Below are 18,724 nucleotides of genomic sequence, written 5' to 3' on the forward strand. Positions count from 1 at the left end.
CAGAAATTGAATAAAAATCCACATAACAAGGGTTGATGACTCATCTATGGAAGCTATTTACAACAAAATAATTTGTAACTAAGTTATGGATAAGACTTCAGTGGTTCCTAAACATAGCTCATCACTTAAAATATTTCTATTGGAAGAAATGGCAATATTTAGAAAATTGTAATATTTCAGGTGGAATGAGTTATTACAGTCGTTTTTTAGGGCTAAGTAAAATAAAAGGTGATAAGACATGAGGTAGAAATTTCCAGTCAATAATGGAGTGTGTGGTTTGATTCTAATAACTGTAATATTCATCATCTAGATAGAAATGAACTCCCTACATTGGAAAAGGAAGCATCAAAGACTTGTGGCTTATGACATTTTCTCTTTATGCTTCCACTAACTTCCTTTCCTCATCAAAAAAAATTTCTGTTTTGTTACTTGATGATTGAGTGGCCCTACCTATATGGAGTGATGTCCTTTGTTAATAATTAATTTGTTCCAAATATCAATAGCCTGCCAAATATTAAATTAAAAGCTGCCATTTTGAATCATTAACTAGTGTTCTGTGAGCTAGTCTTGATCTTATTAGAGTAGGCATGGATAAAATTAGATAATATTTTAAGCACCTCCAAAAGCACTTGGGAAATTGCAGATGCTCAGTAAATGTTTGTTATTATACTAGAAACTAGAAATGACCACTATCCAATATAAACTTATTGTTGACTAATATCTCATTGATATGTGTTGTAGGAGGGTGCTTATTAGTGTCTTTGAAATACACTGAATAAATCTACCATGCAAAGCAAAAAGCTAATGCTTGTTATTAATAATTATAATAACAACAATTATTATTCCTTCCATATTATACAAATGTTAATTGAGTGGGTTTCCTGTGCTGAGCGCAGGTGACTCAGTAGAAATTAAGTTTAACATAATTCTTTCCCAATGGAGTTTAGTTTAGAAACAGAAACAGATATTCTTGAAATATGTGTCATATGTGCTTCAAAGTATGTTGTGAAACTGCACGATAAAGAATTTAACCTAGTCTAGGGTTTAATCTGAGTATTCCAAGACTTAAAGAATGAATATAACATGGCCAGGCTAAAAGTGGAAGAATGATCTTTTTCGGGCAAAGAGAATACCGTATGCAAAGTTTACAAGGTAGGAAGAAGTTTGACATGTGGGATAAGAGGTCAGTGTAGTTCAGGAGGAGGAGGAGCCAGCAGAAGAGACTGAGATGGTATTGCAGAGAAAACAAGGAAACCTGGAGTGAGTTATCAGTCAAGTTCCTAAATATATGCAATACTTGGGAAATACTTATACTAAAAATTATTCCTTGCTTATCAGAAATTCAAATGTAACTGAGAATCCTGTATTTTTTATTTGCTAAATCTGGCAACCTAGTTATCAAGTATGACAAGAATAGAAAGTATTTCAAGAAGGAAATCACAATAATAACAAATACTACTTGTGGAACATTGTGTCAAGATCTTTGCATGCGTTATTTAATTTTATTTCCTGGGCTCTGCCAGTTCTAGTTCCCACCGCTGGATCTAATGATGGTCTGATTTGAATTTCCTGGACAGTCCTCATTTTGACAACTTTGATCCAGATGAAAAGTACCAAACTAACTTCAAATCCATTAGCCCTTGGTGTATTGGAATGGCATTGCTCTTTCAGCCAGCCCAGAGATCTGGAGTGTTGAGGGTATGGTGCAGGCACCAGCATAGACACAGACAGTTTCAATACCTTTTTCTATCCCTCTCATAACCCACCCATATTGGCCTAGTATCTTTGTGTGAGCCCTACTCTGCTGACAGCAGAATTACTCTGTGAGATCCAGATGAGATCCACAGTGTCTTTTAGGACCAAGCCTCGGTCCTCCAGCCCCATTCAATTAGATTTATGTAAGTGTTAGATCTTCTTCCCTGAGTAACAGGTTCTTATTCCTCAGATTCTCTTAACTCCCAGAATCCTGAATCATAATTTGCTATCATCATCTTAATCATAGTCATTATAATATTTAACATTTGCTGACTTCTTATTATGTATCAGGCACTCTAAGAGCCCAAATGAATTATCTCATTACATTTCACAGTAGTTCAGTAACGTTAATTTCATCAACTACTTTTTATACACACGAAGAAACTGACACACATAGTTAAGCCACTTGCCAGATGAGAGAATTGAGGCTCCTGTAAATTACTTGTCCAAATTCAAAGTGAAGTCCCTTGACCACGACCACTAAGCTAGTAAGCTGTGGATTCAAGATTCAATTTATATTTGACTGTCAACTAAGCCCAGTCTCTTAGGAAGTAGTCTATTCTCACTCTCCAGCTCCTTACATTCTCCCTCATCAACAGACACATTTCCTTATCATTTTCAAAGCCTGACTTTGGCCTGTTGACTTGGCCGTTTCCCCAAACGTCCCTGTAAGAAAGAAGGACTTGGATCTTCTTGACAGAGTGGTCTTTATGGCAGAGTTCTCCTTTTCATCTCCCCATTTTAACATGCCTTGTACTCAGATTAACTCTCATTACCTCAAACTTAACAACTCTATTGCACCTCTAAAAAATCCACATAAAATTTGGGTTTAGGGTCCTCCTTGATATATCTCAACTATGTGTGGAATTATAGAAAATGAGATGAATTACATATCTGGATTAGAGATTGTGAATATATATATATATATATAGAAACATTAGTTTGTTTCATTGAGATCTGAATGTAATATAGAAGCTCTTTTTATCTCCCTAAACATGTCTGTTAGCTCTCAGTGTAGGCTTGGCCTCACTAAACCTCCTCATTTTGATTACATTAGTACCTCAATTTCTGTTCCAGTTAGGTTATCAGATCAATAAAGTACAAAAAGTTGCTGATGAAAGTATTTGAAATGGCAGATCAAATAACCTGGAAGACTTAAAGGAGATTAAGTAGGCTCTAGGCAATCATTTGAAGGAGCTAAATCTTCAGTGACTTTAGAAAGATGCAAATGTTTCTTAACATTCTGGAACATCCGTTGAAGGACATAACAGTGTTTGGAGAATAACCAAAAAAGATAATGCTAAAAATAAAATATCTATTGTGGGATAGCACAGGGATTGAGATCAAATTTTTCCCAGCAAGGAAATTAAAAAAGCAAAACAGCTTACCTTACCTGATTTTGGGATAGAAATGACACTTCAATATAGGATATGCATTTACTGTGAAGGTCACACAAATTCTAGACTGAAAAAAACCTAGAAAGCTGATAAGTGGGAGAATTTTCCTGTTATAACTAAAAAAAAAAAAAAAAAAGAGTAAGTCAAATACAATGAAGAACTCGACTTGTTTTATTAAGACCAAAGCCACCTGTGATGTGCTGTTAACTTAATCTGAGAAGCCCCAGAAACGTTTGATGTTTTAGATCAGGCCAAGAAAAGTTTCCCCATTAAACTTTATGTTATTCAGGATGCTTTCATCTCAACAACACAAATCCAACTCAAGCTTATTTTATGTAAAAGGGGAATTTATTGGCTCATGTAACTGAAAAGACTATAGCTTGGGATATGATTGTGTCCAGAGGTCCAAACAATGTCTTTATGTGCTGGTAGTTTTCTCTTCATCTTTAAGCTTTGTATTCTTCTCTATTGGATTTATTCTGTTAGGTTTCTCCATGCTGCCCTTAAAAGCTTCTAATTCCAATTCCATTTGAAAGAGATACTCTCTTCCCAAGAGTCTGGCCAAAGGTTCTGGAATTAAGGTCATTGTCTCTGATTGGGCAATAAATCAATCTCTGAACCAGTCACTTTGGCAAAGGAAATATAATTAGCAGATTGTCAGGCAGGCTTACAGCTAGGAGTGGATTCAGTTCTCACTCATACCAGCTGGGCTCGAGGGAAGGTTGGATCCCATGGAAACTGGGACATGACATTATTGCTAGGCAAAGTGGAAGGGTGCTGGTGAGACCAAAGACACAAATGTTCCCTTTTCCTTTCTCTTGTTTTCTTCCTCTAAATAAAACAAAAACTGATAAGCCTTTGTTTCTTTTTTCTCTATATTTACACTTCACTGTAGCCCACACAACTAAAAGTAGTTCCTTGAATGGATCATAATATTTTAATTCTCTGAGTCTTTGCACATGCCAGTGCTCACTACCTGGAATGCCTGTCTCTCTCTTATTCATCTAGGATGCTCTTCCTCACTCTTGTTGCATGACCAGTTCCATTAATTCTCTGTTTAAATGTCAGTTCCTCAAAGAAGCCTTGGAGTAAAGGTCCAGAGACTGATATTCCCATTGCCCTGTTAGATTATAAACCAAATGAAAGCCTTCGCCCCATTGCACATGAGAAAGCATTTGCATCACTGGAGACCACCAGCCCAGATCTCATGAATGTGCTACATTGCAGGATAACCAATACTGAATGAGACCAGAAATGTACTAAAAATGGAGATGGGCAGAGAGGAATACAATCTGACAAGAGTGAGTTATCATGGCTGGAGGGCAATAAATAGAAAAGTTTGCTGGAGTGTGAAAAGTTAGAGGGGCAGTAACTCCACATTGGGGCTTTGTGTACTTTACAGTGTTCTATGGCTGTACTGAGCCAAGTATAAGCTGACATTTGGAGACTCAAAAAACCCAATAGCAAGAAAACCAGGAAATCAAAAAGTGACTACATAATTTAAAAAGCAACAATAAAATTAAATTCAAATAACACTCTGATGACTATCTCTAAAGTAACTTTTCTTCTAAGAAATAAAAAAAGAGAAAAACAATCAAAAAGGGAAGAGTAATTTCAGGCTCTTTTCCTAGAAGTTTCCAAATCATCACTCTTGGTTATGTTCCAAAATTTTTAATTAGCATAATATTCAGTGAAGGCAATGATTTACTCTTCTTTTGTGGTTTTTTTGGCTGTTTGTAGAGCAAAGTTCTTTGACTACAATAAAGAGAATCTTGCTTTTGCTATCTGGTATGCTCTTCTCCCTGTCTTTGCTTAGCTAACTTCTGTTCAACTTAAGGTGTCACCTCAAATGCCATTTCTTCTAAGAGAGGTTTTCTCTGAGCAATTTATCAAAATTTTGTTCTATCGCCAATGCACTCTTACAGCTTATTGCATTTTTTCTCACTGATCACATATTTTTACTCAGAGATCATTCATTTAATATCTGTCCTCACTCATAGGCTGTGTATTCCGTGAAGATAGTGTCCATATCTGTTTTGCTCCCCACAGAATATCCAGAGTTTAGCCTGGTTCCATAAAAGTCACGCAATAAATATTTGTGGAATAGATAAATACAACTCATCCTAAAGACTCAGCACAAGCATCTGCAACTCCAAGAAGCCCTCCTTGATACCTTCAGCCTGTAGGTGCCCTTGTTTTCTGTCTCCAGAGCAATCTGTATATAACACTATCATAGCACATATCACATTGTATTGAATTCATCATTATTATTCTCCCTTGCCTTCTGGAGGGTGCCGAACGCGATACCTGGAATACAAAGAGTACTAGAGTGAATGCTGTTGAATGAATGAATGTATGAATGAACAGAATGAATTCGTTCTACACCGACCACCCTTCCGAGGCAGCATACTTGGTGTTATAGCCTTGCTGAGTATCCAAGGAACGGCTATGTTGAACAACTCTGAAGTGTACTCTTCACTTGAAAAGGCTATTACCCAGAGAGATAAGATGCAGCTATAATAGACTTATCTTTTAAAAGTATTTTTAAAGGTAAATTTTTAGTATCCTCACTACCTTACACAGTGAGAAAATATTTTTAGCCACCTGATTCTAAAGGTTTTCCAATGTGACAATAAAACAGGACCATTAACTGCACTTTCCATCATGTGAATGAGGACTAAATAGTTGACACATTCCTCGTGAGGCAACATGATTTCAGTATTATTCAGCTGCTTTTCACACATATTAAGTGAGAATGATTCACAACGTCTGAGGAACAGCGCGACTGTGCGTGAAAAGAAATGCTTTTCCAAATCCAAATCAAGGCCTTCATGTCCCTTTCAAATGAAAGGGATAAGGCTATCTATTCATGACTACCAAATTCCCTTTTTATTTGAGACTTAGAGGAGACTCCTATGCCTTTGAATATAAGAGAACTTTCATGACTATAAAATGTGCTTTTATTAGCAGCTAAGAAATTACACATGTATCATGTGTGTATGTAAATGATTGGGTAATATGCCAATATCATATGTAGATATATGGTTTACATACACAATCTATACCGAAATAGCATATATGTATATAATACCCTGTCTATTCATGTAACAGATATGTATTGAACGCCTCCTATGTACCAGTCATCATTCAGTGGTGAGCACAGCATAGAGAGTTCTCATCCTTCTGGAGGTAACATCTTAGTAGAGGGAGACAAAATAAACAAATAAAAGGGATTGAATAGGACAATATGGTAACTAGGGAGGAGGAGACACTTTAAATATTCCATTTGTACACATATACATATGGGTCATATATAAAATTTTACTGAATGCTTCAATGGAAATCTAGCACATTTTTTAACAAACACAAGAATCTAATAACTTCATTTTTAAGGATCCTCTAAATAATTAGGTGTTGTTCCATGTTTAAGCATTTAAGTAGTCAAATACTTTAATTAACTCTGGTATATTGAAAAAAATCAGGTGATAGCCAAGTTCAGATTTTTCCAAAACTGTAGAATATTAAAGATGAGACTGATATTAATATGTTTTTAGAAAGTCATTCCCAAGTGTGACTCTGATAAGAATCATCTGAGATGCTGCTGTAAATATAGATTCTGGTTGCCCATCTTCAGATATACATAATCACGTTTTTGTGGATGGGACCTGTGAGTATAAATATTGAAAAGCTCCCGAGGTGAATTTGATAACCAGCCAGGTTTAAGATCTGTTCTTCTAAGATGTTCAGTTTGGGCATAACAAGAAAATACTCAGAACAGTGCTTTCCAGATTCAGGTAAATAAACTTGCCTGGTTTGGTAAAAACGCATCCTATAGTTCCCAGCTTAAGGATTCTGCTTCACTGGGTTTAGAGAGATGTTTGTCTAGCTTTTATCAAACTCCATAGAGAATTTTGACATGCAAATAAGTTTTTAGAAATCATCATTTTGAAGAAAATATATTAGACAGAAAAATTGCCTACAGGCACAAGTATGGTAATTCCTTCAACAAACCTAGGCAGACTACCAGCAAATTTAATGCTATAGAATCTCTCAACAACTAATGTGGCCTCATAAGAAAATATTGCTTTGTAAGAAACAGGAATATATGTTTATAATATCTAAGAGAAAAGTTTATTTGGCTAGCTGGTTTTCATAAGTATCTACCAGTTATTGCATTTAAATGAGAATAAATATTTGTATCTACACATGAAAGAGGAGATTTCAGGATTGCTCTGATGTTATTCCCTGTGATAATTATTGGGCATGAAGATTATAATGATGAATTGGCATTCATTCAGACGTGAAATTTTGTCTGCTTTGAGTTATTTTCTCATATGTTTTCCTATTACTTGGAAAAAATAATTCTGTTCTTCACCCTTTTTCTTGCAATCCCTTGTTCTCTATTGAATTTTTATTCCTCTCGATGAGTGATTCATACCTATTGGAAGAAGACACTCTCATTCTGAGCTAGGAATTGTGGGAGAAGGAAGGGGTTTGAATGAGAGGCATCAACGTTGGACCAGGTGTAAGAAGTGATGAAGGGAAAATATACAGATGGGCAGAGAGGATGTGGCTTCCTCATCAATTGGGAGCAATGATGTCTGAGTGGGAATGTATATCACAGTGGCTCAATGTGAATAGAAGAGCTTTGTCACACCTAGGGTATCAGGCTTTGGAGTGGGCAGGTGAGTGGAGGAGGGTCTATGAAAGGGAAGAAAAGAAATAGAGAGACTTTAGTATAGTCTAAGTTCACTGAAAAGCAAATACATTAAAAACCTACAGTATTTAAACTATACGGCACTGAGTAAGAATTGACCTACAGCTCAATGACATAAAATAGAATTTCTAGAAAAAGAATTGATTATATATTAAAATAAAGGAGGCATTTCAATTCAACAATATAGATTGTTGCAAGAATTGGAAATCAGATAAGTAAAATATAGCAACACTCTATGTTGTTGCTATTATTATTATTATTATTATTATTATTATTGTTATTATTATTATTTGGTGAGGAAGATTCACTCTGAGCTAACATCTGTTGCCAATCTTCCTCCTTTTTTGATTGAAGAAGATTAGCCCTGAGCTAACATGTGTGCCAGTCTTCCTCTATTTTGTATGTGGGTCACCGCCTCAGCATGGCTGAGGAGTGGTGTAGGTCCGCATTCAAGGTCCAAACCTGAGAACCTGACCCGCTGAAGTGGGGTGCGCCAAACTTAACCACTATGCCATGAGGCCAACCCCATATGTTGTTGCTATTATTAAAAATATTATCAAACATAATAAAAAGAGATATAGGTCCTGAGAGATGAACTTGGAGAAGAACATGGAAATTGTGGGTTCTTATCTCATTCTTTCATCTTGGCTTTGGGCCTACACATCTTGAACTCATCAAATAGTTCATATCTTTGATGGCATCCCCTGCAATTACCACTTAGCTTCAGGCTTCCTTCTCCCTCCAAACTCTATTCTGGGAAGTCAAATCTCTGTTCTGGGAAGCTCATTGGTTTCCTTGATATAGAATCAAAGAAGAGAAAAAAGATAGAAATTAATATACCCTTTCTAACTACACAGTTATTTTCAAAAGAAAAAATATTTACATTGACCTCAGGTTGACAATTATTAATACCTCTCAGATTGCAAATACATCCTAAATTGGGTAAAGAAAGTTTTTAAAAATTATGAACATAAAATCAATTATAAAAAAGTCATTCCACAGATATTACCTAACAATATATAGCATGCTAGTTGGTTTCTGTCAACAAGACCATCTTTAGGTTTGCGTTTACATTGAGCACAAATTGACCTTGATGTTGTTTAGCTTAAAATAGTAGAAATTCCTTCCCATATCCAGGAATGCAGAGAATCATTTCATTTCTCAGACATAAATTTTGCAAAATGGCAAGATCCTGATGTTTCTAAGGAAGATGACTTTAACTGGCTCTGAGGCAATCACTATTTCCAGTTTTAAACTGAAATGGAGCCAAAAATACAAGTTTATTATAGGCGTCTGCCAAATGAATAGCAGAAAATCATCCACTGCAAAAAATGAAAAAAGTCCTCATTATATTCGCCTAAGTTACTATAGCATTGTATCCATGCATAACATAACTAAAGCCTGACACATTTAGGTGTAATGTTTTCAACTAAGCACTTACTCATTCCAGGCACCGATAAACATGTATAAGTAGATTAAACAGCAATATTTATCCAAAGTTGCTCTGTTTTTTGGCAGACGTGAGTATAACAAGACTTCTTTTTTTATAATTTATATTAATACTTGATTTTAAAAATACACGCTCTGTGGTTTGTTGCAGGACATTGCTGTGCATAACCAGCAGTTAATTAAAAAATCATTCTACCAGAACTTTTTGAAAAAGTAATTACTAAATGAATCTATAACAGATTTTTTCCCAGTGGCTTGATGACAAAGGAGAACATATTTACAATTAAATAAATAGTTATTTTGAAAAGGATCCTTTCTATGGCATCATTTCTCCACTTCTTACAAAAATGTTTCTAGTGATACTGCTCTTTACAAATCAACATTGAACACATCATTCAAAAATAATTCCAAACTACTGTCATGTTCTGTTTAATCCTGTCATTTTTCCAAATATAAAGGCTGAATATACTAACTACATAGTCCTTTTATCTGATAGATCCAACAGGTAAAGCAATCTTCCTGGAAACTTGCTTACACATGCAAAAGGATCAAGCCTTCCATTAATTTACTTAATGGAAGTTTTCAATTTCTACTTGGAAAACCTTGACAAATTTTTAAAAATCCTTTTCTATTCAATTTTTTTTCTCACTCCTTCCAAGTTTCCAAAAGTCTAAGGATGGAAAATGGAAATCTACTGCATTAACTTATATATATATCAGCTGTTACTATCTATATTGGGGAACATTGTTTCATCTCTTTTATCAGGTTTAGAATGGATTGAAAGTTAATTGAAAAAGTATTTCAGAAGAAAGGTAGTAGCACAAGGTCAAACAGGTTTTTAAAGATATAGAGTTTCATATTTTTATAGTGGAACAGATGTCCAATTCAGGAAAAAATTTTCTAGTGACTAAAGAACATAGGGAAATTTTTATCTATGTAAAACCTGGCTAAAGTGTGGAAAAAATAAATAAACCTTTTGCAGATCCACTTTCCTGAGCAGGTTAAGAAGGGTTTGTGATTATAGCCTTCAAGACCCCCAATTACATGAGCTTAATCTATTTTTGAAGTGCTTTTCATAACATTCTTTGCTTATAGGCTAGAGCCTGCTCTATTCTTGCTTCTGTTTTTCTCTGCCTATTTTGCCTTTCTTCACATGTCCACATTCTAAAATCCTCCACATCTACTAACATCATCTCAAAACCTTCTGCTTTCAGGTCACCTTCCCAGGCTGCCTGATGGGAGCTTCTATCTTCTCGCTGACACCTAGAGCTTAATCTACATGGATTATGAGTATGAGACGTTTCTTCTACCTATTCATCAATATTTTAAGCTTTTGAAGCCATGGATGTATCTGAGTCATCGTTGTAGCTCCTATAAGACAATTATATTCACAAAATAAACATATTGCCTTGAATGGATTTGAATATGGCCCCTTAAGTCTGTGGAAAGACCATGAAATTTTGATTAAACGTAACTTGATCCCCAACACCTAGAGCCAATCCTAATATATGGGTACCTGCAATCTTAAACTAAGCTCCACCTTGAAAAAAATGTTCTCAGTTGTTATGATAGAATCAAATGTGCAAGTGTTTAAAACTATCCTCAAAATCTCACTCAATTTGGATTAAATTTGAATCGCCAAGAAGAAAAAAAACAGAGGAAATAAAAAACATATCTGAAGTTTATGAAAAGGTTTTGAAGTGATCTTATAAGTTATAATGTACTATAGAAAGAGACTACGAATTTCTAAGTAACTGCCATACCAATAGTTCCTTTTCTGAGGGAATAGTAACAATGGAGGTTATTATTCCTTTAGTACTTGCTATATGACAAATGTGCTAAGTGCATTAGATTTATAATTTCATGTTATACCATGGTCCTAGATTACTACATAGCACTAATTTGTAATAATCCTATACATTACTGTGAACATGCCCATTTTATAGATGAGAAAACTGAGTATGACAGAAAAATTGCATACTCACTGGATATGCTTCTCTACAATTCCCAATGCACCTACAGGAAGCAGGGCTGTGTGACTGGTTATGGACAGTGGACTATATGTGAAATTGATGGGTGCTACGCCAAATATTTAGAATGAGTGTGAGTTTGCTAAGCTCTTTCTTCCCCTGGAAGCCATCTGATGAGATGATGATGTCACAAGATTAAATCACACTAGTTTGCTGAGTTACACGTGGAGTTCAGCTGCCTTGGAGTAGTCACTGATCTGTATCAGATTAAATGAGCAAAAATTAAATCTTTTTTGTATTAAGCCACTAAAATTTGGGGCCTTATTGTTACCACAACATAACCTAGCCTACCATAACTAATATTCTGGGGCTCCAATATGTTTTGTAAGTTGTAATTTTGAAAAAAAGTTTAGTAATTTTGAGAAACATTCAGTTTTATGCCAGAGCTTACAATTTGCACAGTATGCTTCTGGCAAGAAAGCAGTTCCAAGTGGTTCCTCCTGAACAAGATTGCTCACGTCGTATTTGCAGCACCAAAAAAACAGCCCTGGCTTTCTTTGGTGGAACCAGTGAATAGTTCCTAAGCCAAAGTCACTCTGTGAAGACTAGATATGAGAAAAGAAAATGCTCTCTGAAGTGGCACTTACCTTCAGAAGATCCTCTCTCTGGAAAGTATAAGTTCCAAGTGCACAGGAAGAAGTATAATACTGGAGTTCAGACTTAATTCTTTGAATAACACTGAGCTCAGGTTCCAGTTCTCCATGGGACCATCCATGCTAACTGGGAAGTCTGAGATCCAGCATAAATGCTAAGCTGCCAAGGCTGTTTCTGCAATGACTTTCTTTTCTAGGCGTCTTTATAATAAATCCATAACTACAAAGATAATCTGGCCTGGTCTCTCCTTAGAAACCATAAAGAGCCTAAGCAATAAAGATATCTATTCCTTTTCTAAACAGCATATTTTCGAAGGCTGGAATGATACTGGCATGTTCATTAACCTAAATGTCCTACCAAATTATAGCCTAAGTACATTGCACTTTTAAAATGGTGTTTCACAATTACATTTCCTAAGATGGGTATCAATTTATAGTCAGTTCGAAAAAGATATCTCAGTACTAACGGCAACCAGCAGATTCAGAAATGTTACGAATTGTGTTGCTTTTCTAACTTCCAACTTTGTGTGTGTGTTTATATTAGAAACTAAAAGGATTGTTGCTGTCTCTTTGCACAAGAAAGCCCTGCTTATCTTTAAAAAGACAGCTTTGCATGTGAGAATTTTGCAACAAAAATGACCTAGGACACGTGCTTCTTAGCATACTAATTGCTTTTGCTTTGAGGAGGGAGAAATACCTTGTAGCTGGCTTTGCATTTCCTAAACTACATATGCTGACATCCCACATGCAGGAGGAAAATTCACTTAGAGTGTTTTGTAACTTTCAGAAGTGATTACACAGTGGACCTGCAGGTACTAGTATGCTTTGGGCATGTAGCTTTGCAACTGTAGTAATTATTTCTATAGATATGTGACTGCTAAATTGAAAAATACTGGGAGAAGTGAGGAGACTTCAAGGTTTATGGGCCATGGCAAGCTAGAAAAGTTAATAAAACTTTATTTTTTTAACTTTTAATTAATCATACTTGGATCCTTAACACATTCAGTTAGAAATTATAGATACCAAATCCTCATTGAAATGATTAGTTTACTGGGATTGGGATATAAAGTTAAATAAATTGTGAAAACCATTAAAAACCCAACAGCTTACTTTTTCTTTGTTTATAAAATGGTTAGCACTAGCTTTGGGAAATTTAAAAATTTCCCTCCCCACTCATGTAGGACATTAAAATCAAGAACATGGCTGGTGCTCCCATCTGCAAGCGACCAATTTACTAATTCTGCCCACACAGAATCCACTCCCACTGCTACTGGTAATAGAACATATTGTATTTGAGAACCATCTCCCCCCACCCTCAGTTCATGTAATTTAATTATCTGACAGTACCTCTTGCTCCAGGGGATAGTATGTGACCAAGGCCTGCAAATCCAAGCATTGGATTCCCTAGTCTAAATGATTAGTTCGGGTATAGAAATATAATCCAACTCAGACTAATGAAGCTCAATTCCAGGATATTTTTGTTGCCATAAAGAAGAGAGAATCTATTAGACCTAGAGCTTGGCAAATGGTTTGTCTGAGAGCAAAGCCAACACAAAAACAGAGCAGAGCCAAAACATGGAGAGAGAAATTACTCTTGATATCACTTGAGCCCCTAGACTCAGCTACTACTGGACTATCTGGAGTTGTTTGGTGACTTGAGGCAATAAATCACCCTACTTTGCTTAAGTCAGTTTGATTTCAGTTTTAGTCGCTTTTATTTGTGTTTCAGTTGCATGCAATAAAAAGAAATCTGTCAAATAAAATTATACTTTATTACCATGCCTTTTAAGTAAGATCTGAAATTAACCTACTACATGTCAATCAATGTTGGAAAAAGGCCCATTACCATTAATAACACTGATTTCCTTTTGGCTCACCATAAACGGTCCATCTCCTATTTTCTCTTTTCATATTCATTCATAGACGAAATATTTGAAGTCTACTATGTTGCTAGGTATTTGTGCTATCATGGGTAGTACAAGTTTGCGAACAATGCTAAAAAGGCCTTTATGTCTAATGAGGGAGGCAGAATATGCTTCATGATAAATAGGACTAGGTAGTAAGTGTTGCTATGGGAACACAGGAGCACATAAGAGAGCACAAAACTCAAATTTAGGGGCTTGGCGAAGGTTCCTGGAGGAGGTACCATGTAAGATGAAAGGGATGTGTACAAGTTGTCAGGAGGGGAGGAAACTACACTCAGCAACTGCATGCATGAGAGAATCCTACTGAAAGAGAAAACAAGGAAGGAACAGCAGGTTTGGGTGGCAGGGAAGGAATAATGATATAGTAGAATATCTGAGAGTAAATACTAGGTATTTGCCTCTAGAGTGTTGGAGATGAAGATTCATGAATCATCAGCATATCTTTGGGATTTGAGGCCATGAGAGCAAAAGAGTTTTCCTAAAGAGTGTAGAGACTGGAGAAAAGTAGACTCAGTGCAGATCTCAGGATAATACTAACACTAAGAGGGTCAGAAGTTCCTGAAAAGGAGACAGAAAGAATTATCCACAGCAGAAGGTGCAAGCACAGGGAGTCTAGTGTCACAGGAGCCAAGAGAAGAATATGTTTCAAGGAGGAAGTAGTCGTTATCAACACTGACAGTGTAGAGAGGTCAAGCAAGATAAGGCCTGAAAAGTGGTCATTGCATTTAACATCTAGAGAATTGTTCACATCTTTGTTGAGCTCAGTTTCAATGGAGTGGTAAGTACAGAAGGCAAATGATCGTGTGTTGAATGTTTGGTGAATAAGAGGTGAACAAGTACAGACATTTTTTCAAGTAACTTCACCATCAAAGGAAAGAATGAGAGACTCTGGTGGCTTGGTGGGGGTATTAGATTGAGAAAATTTATGAATATGAATATATTTAAGTTGATAGATATTTGAGAATCTTTACATTCTTCTTTTAGGAAGAAGTCAGCAGAAGGAGAGGTTTAAGAAGAAAAGGAATGATTAATAGATAATTAGGCACAGAGACCACCAGATGGAGAAGTATAGAAACTAGTTTATCTTTTTTTTTGTATTGAAAAATACAAAGCATGGCGTTACCACGAGTAATACTGAATCTTCATATATCTAAATGTTCTAGCTCAGCTCAGATAATCACCCCTTCTTTGTATTCTTTGTCATCAAAATCCCTGAAGGATTCTGGAATCAGATGTTGGAACAGTCATGCTTTAAATGGTTTTACCCGTTCTCTTGAAAGAATAAAAAATAAAAAGAAGCTAGGTAAGCAGACATGCCGCTCCTTCATCATATTTTCAGAATTTGTACACAGGCCCAGCTCTTTTTTATGGAAAAATAAGCAAGTCAACAGTTCCAAATGGTATGATTCTTACAACTTTGTGATTTACTGTAAAAACATGTACACACAGCACACAAAAATCTTATCTCTTTCTATTTTTTATCTTATCTTATCTATCTATCTATCATGTATCTATCTTCATTCACTTATTTTCTGTGTTTCAGATGAGAAAATTTAACTTTGTAATTCCTCTGTATATTATATGCGTGTCTGCATTTCTTCAGTAAATCTGTATTCAATATATTAAAAAAAGAATGTGGAAATATTTCTTTAGTTAAAAAAAACAGACAATCAGAGATGAAACCTTCAACAGATCCTTAAAAATATATTTGGGGAAATTATTCTATTAAAATATAAATAGGCAGATGTCCTCGGTAATACAAGTATTTGGCTGATTTTAGAAACATACTTTGCTCTCCAGGAAAAAATATCATTTGGATTCTGAATTAAAGCATTCAAGTACAGATGGATTAAATACAGCAGATAATTGATTAGCTCTTTATACAGCTATCTCATATTCCCATCCACAAAAAAATTATGCAGTGCACAATGAACATTGAATTTATGAATAGCTCATTAATTCCATTGTTGTTTTAACCAATGTTCAAAAAGAATATTTAAGACGTTGCAAATATCTGGCTTAAGGCCATAAGTATCTTCCATATTCAATCCAAAAGACATTTTATGACAGATGGAAACAAAAATGACATGGACTCACAGCAATCTGAAAATGACCTTACAGTTTGGTAAATTTATAAACCATTCCCACCTAAAATGGAGAATTTTAAAAAGGCAACATAGTCATTTTTAATTTTTTCATGTATCTTTCCTTGGACAGATGGAAGAAAGCCAAATAATCACTAACAATCTGTCAACCACATAATAGAATTTGTGCTTTAACAAATTGACTAAATAATGGCTCACATTTAGGAAAATGGACTTTTTAAATGGCCTGTTTATTGTCCTCATCTATATTTTAAAGATACTTCTTTTGAAGGTGTTAAACACTGTAAAATTGGTAATGCAACCTATCATGCTTTAGCTTTAGGGCAAACAAAACAACAAAACTAATATCAACTAGTTTAGAAACAAGAACTCCCTAAAAGATTGAGAGAAAAAGAGACTGGAAAACTTCCTAGCAACAAAACGAATCTGGCGTATTCCAGCCTCAGGCAGCCCAGAAAGCCATAAAGAAAATCATAAAAGGTTAGGACAGGTGGAACTCAGTTGTATAATGAATACAGTTTCCCCTACTTTGAGGGTAAAGTAAATTAAACTTCAGAGGCTTCACAGGCAAGAGTAAAAGGCATTGTACAACCAGCCAACGCTCTTTAGGCAAATTCATGACACTAGATTCTAGGAGTTACTATACACATGAAACTGCCCAGGCTCTACTCACAGAAATGGGGAAATGAGACTCAGTGTGGCAGGAAATGTGTTCCTTGAAAGCAAATTAGAACAAACAGTAGTAGCCAACTCTAATATTTTGGAAAATGAAAGTTTCTTATGACTGTGAGTTCATATAACCCTCTCCCTTTACAATCGGAGAAAGATGGTGACTTAAGCTTTATTTTATCCCTCATGGCACATTAAGGCAGAGACAACAAGCCACAAATCCCATAATTAAAAAATAAGTTCTATTCATACCACATAAATTATTACAATCGTCTTCTACTTTGATTTCAATGTGGAGACTTGACCTTACTATAGCAGATTTTGGTCTGGTTTCACTCTCAGCAGCTGCCCCTTTTAAATGACTCAGCAAGCTTATCATAGATCATACAGTTGTTCAAAAACAGTCTCGGCCTTGATTAGCAAGGGTACAGTTCAGTAGCACATGTAGTAATTTTCCTGGAAATTAAAGTTTAACATCATCTAAAGTAACAAATCATCAACATCAGGTCAGCCAGATTCACAGAGAAGCAAAACAAAAAGATGATTTTTTTCACAAATAGGTCACCTTCCATATCAGAATTGCGCTGTGTGATCTTGCAGAAGTAATTAATGTATTCATTTCTTTGTCTATTTTTTGTTTGTTCTGAGTCAAAGAGATTAAGAAACCAGTGATATTTCTCTTCATCATTGTTTATATTTATGTCCCATGTCTACATTTGGAGAGAAATTAAACTACAGTAAATTAAACTACAGGGTTGTGGGGTAAAAATCAGTAGAAAGCCGCTCTGGCAAGGTAAAGTGGACTAAGGTAGGGAATTACATAAAAGAAAAAAATATATTAAGCACCAAAGGGCAGGCACAAGAGAAACTTGAGGAGTCTAGCTAGCCGAAACAATTCGATGATCACTTTAGGCCATCCTTCCATGAACTGCTCAAGGTTCAATTTCCCAGGAGAAAAACCTGGACTTGGGTTTCATGCCCATCTCTTGGCTAGTCAAGCATGGGGTACTTTGTCTAAAAGTCCCCCAAAGATTACACATATTGAGGACATGCAGCAAAGAATGGAACTTATAATTAGATATCTGGCCTGTAACTTACCAATATCCTTGGGTAAATTTATTTTCTATTAAAATCATCCATAGTTTCTTTTTCTTGCAATTTCAAAGACTGACTAACCTGCTTTTACACTAATAAACCTATAACGTACTTGCGTACAATGTATCAGGTAATACGTAATATAAATAGAAAATTGAAAATTAAATCAAATTAGGTTGTTGAATTCAAGGCACTACTAACATAAATAGGAAAGGTAACTAAGTTTACAGTACAATAAGAGCTATGCTAGACGCATATGGCTAATGGAATTTTTGATGAAGCAATTTGTGATATTCTACAAGAAAGGGAAAATAGATTTTTCAGCAAGGAAATGTTATGGGGCCCACCACGCACACCAGTCTGACTGTTCATTATTGGAAAGCAATGATAACTGTTTATGAGTTGACCATAAACTCAAATTTAAGGTTGGCTAATTTGTCATAATATTCCTGGTACACTCACTCCTATTTGTCAGATTACTTCCCCATCCACTGCAGAAGAGAAGATCACTTTATTGCTAACACGTGGTGGGGGAAGAAAACAACAACAAAAACTAACTCTTTAATTTTAGATGATACTGAAAACTTCCCTATGTTATCATGGTGTGTGTATGTGTGTGTGCATCCGTGTGTACGGATATCTTTTCCTGTATGTGTATACCCTCTGAGAGTTCTCTAAAGTTATCTATACAATGACTCTAATTGTTTGCAAAACAAAATAGTTACAAACACATGAAATATTTGAAAATATATTTCTGGACTAACATGCTATGAGCAAATATTTAGATCCTTAAAGAAGTAATAATTTAAAATTTTAGTGCAATAAAGAAACTCAGTCTATTAAACTTCAAAACTTGCTTCTAATCCAGAGCATCCCCTGTGACTTTTTAAAAAAATTTTAATGTATATTTATGATTAAGAGTAATAAAGTAGCAGGGCTTATTTAAAATATAATAAAAGCCTTATTAAACTTTGGTAAATTGCTTGGGG

Source organism: Diceros bicornis, chromosome 1 (genome assembly GCF_020826845.1).
Source record: "Diceros bicornis minor isolate mBicDic1 chromosome 1, mDicBic1.mat.cur, whole genome shotgun sequence".
Classification (NCBI taxonomy): Eukaryota; Metazoa; Chordata; class Mammalia; order Perissodactyla; family Rhinocerotidae; genus Diceros; species Diceros bicornis.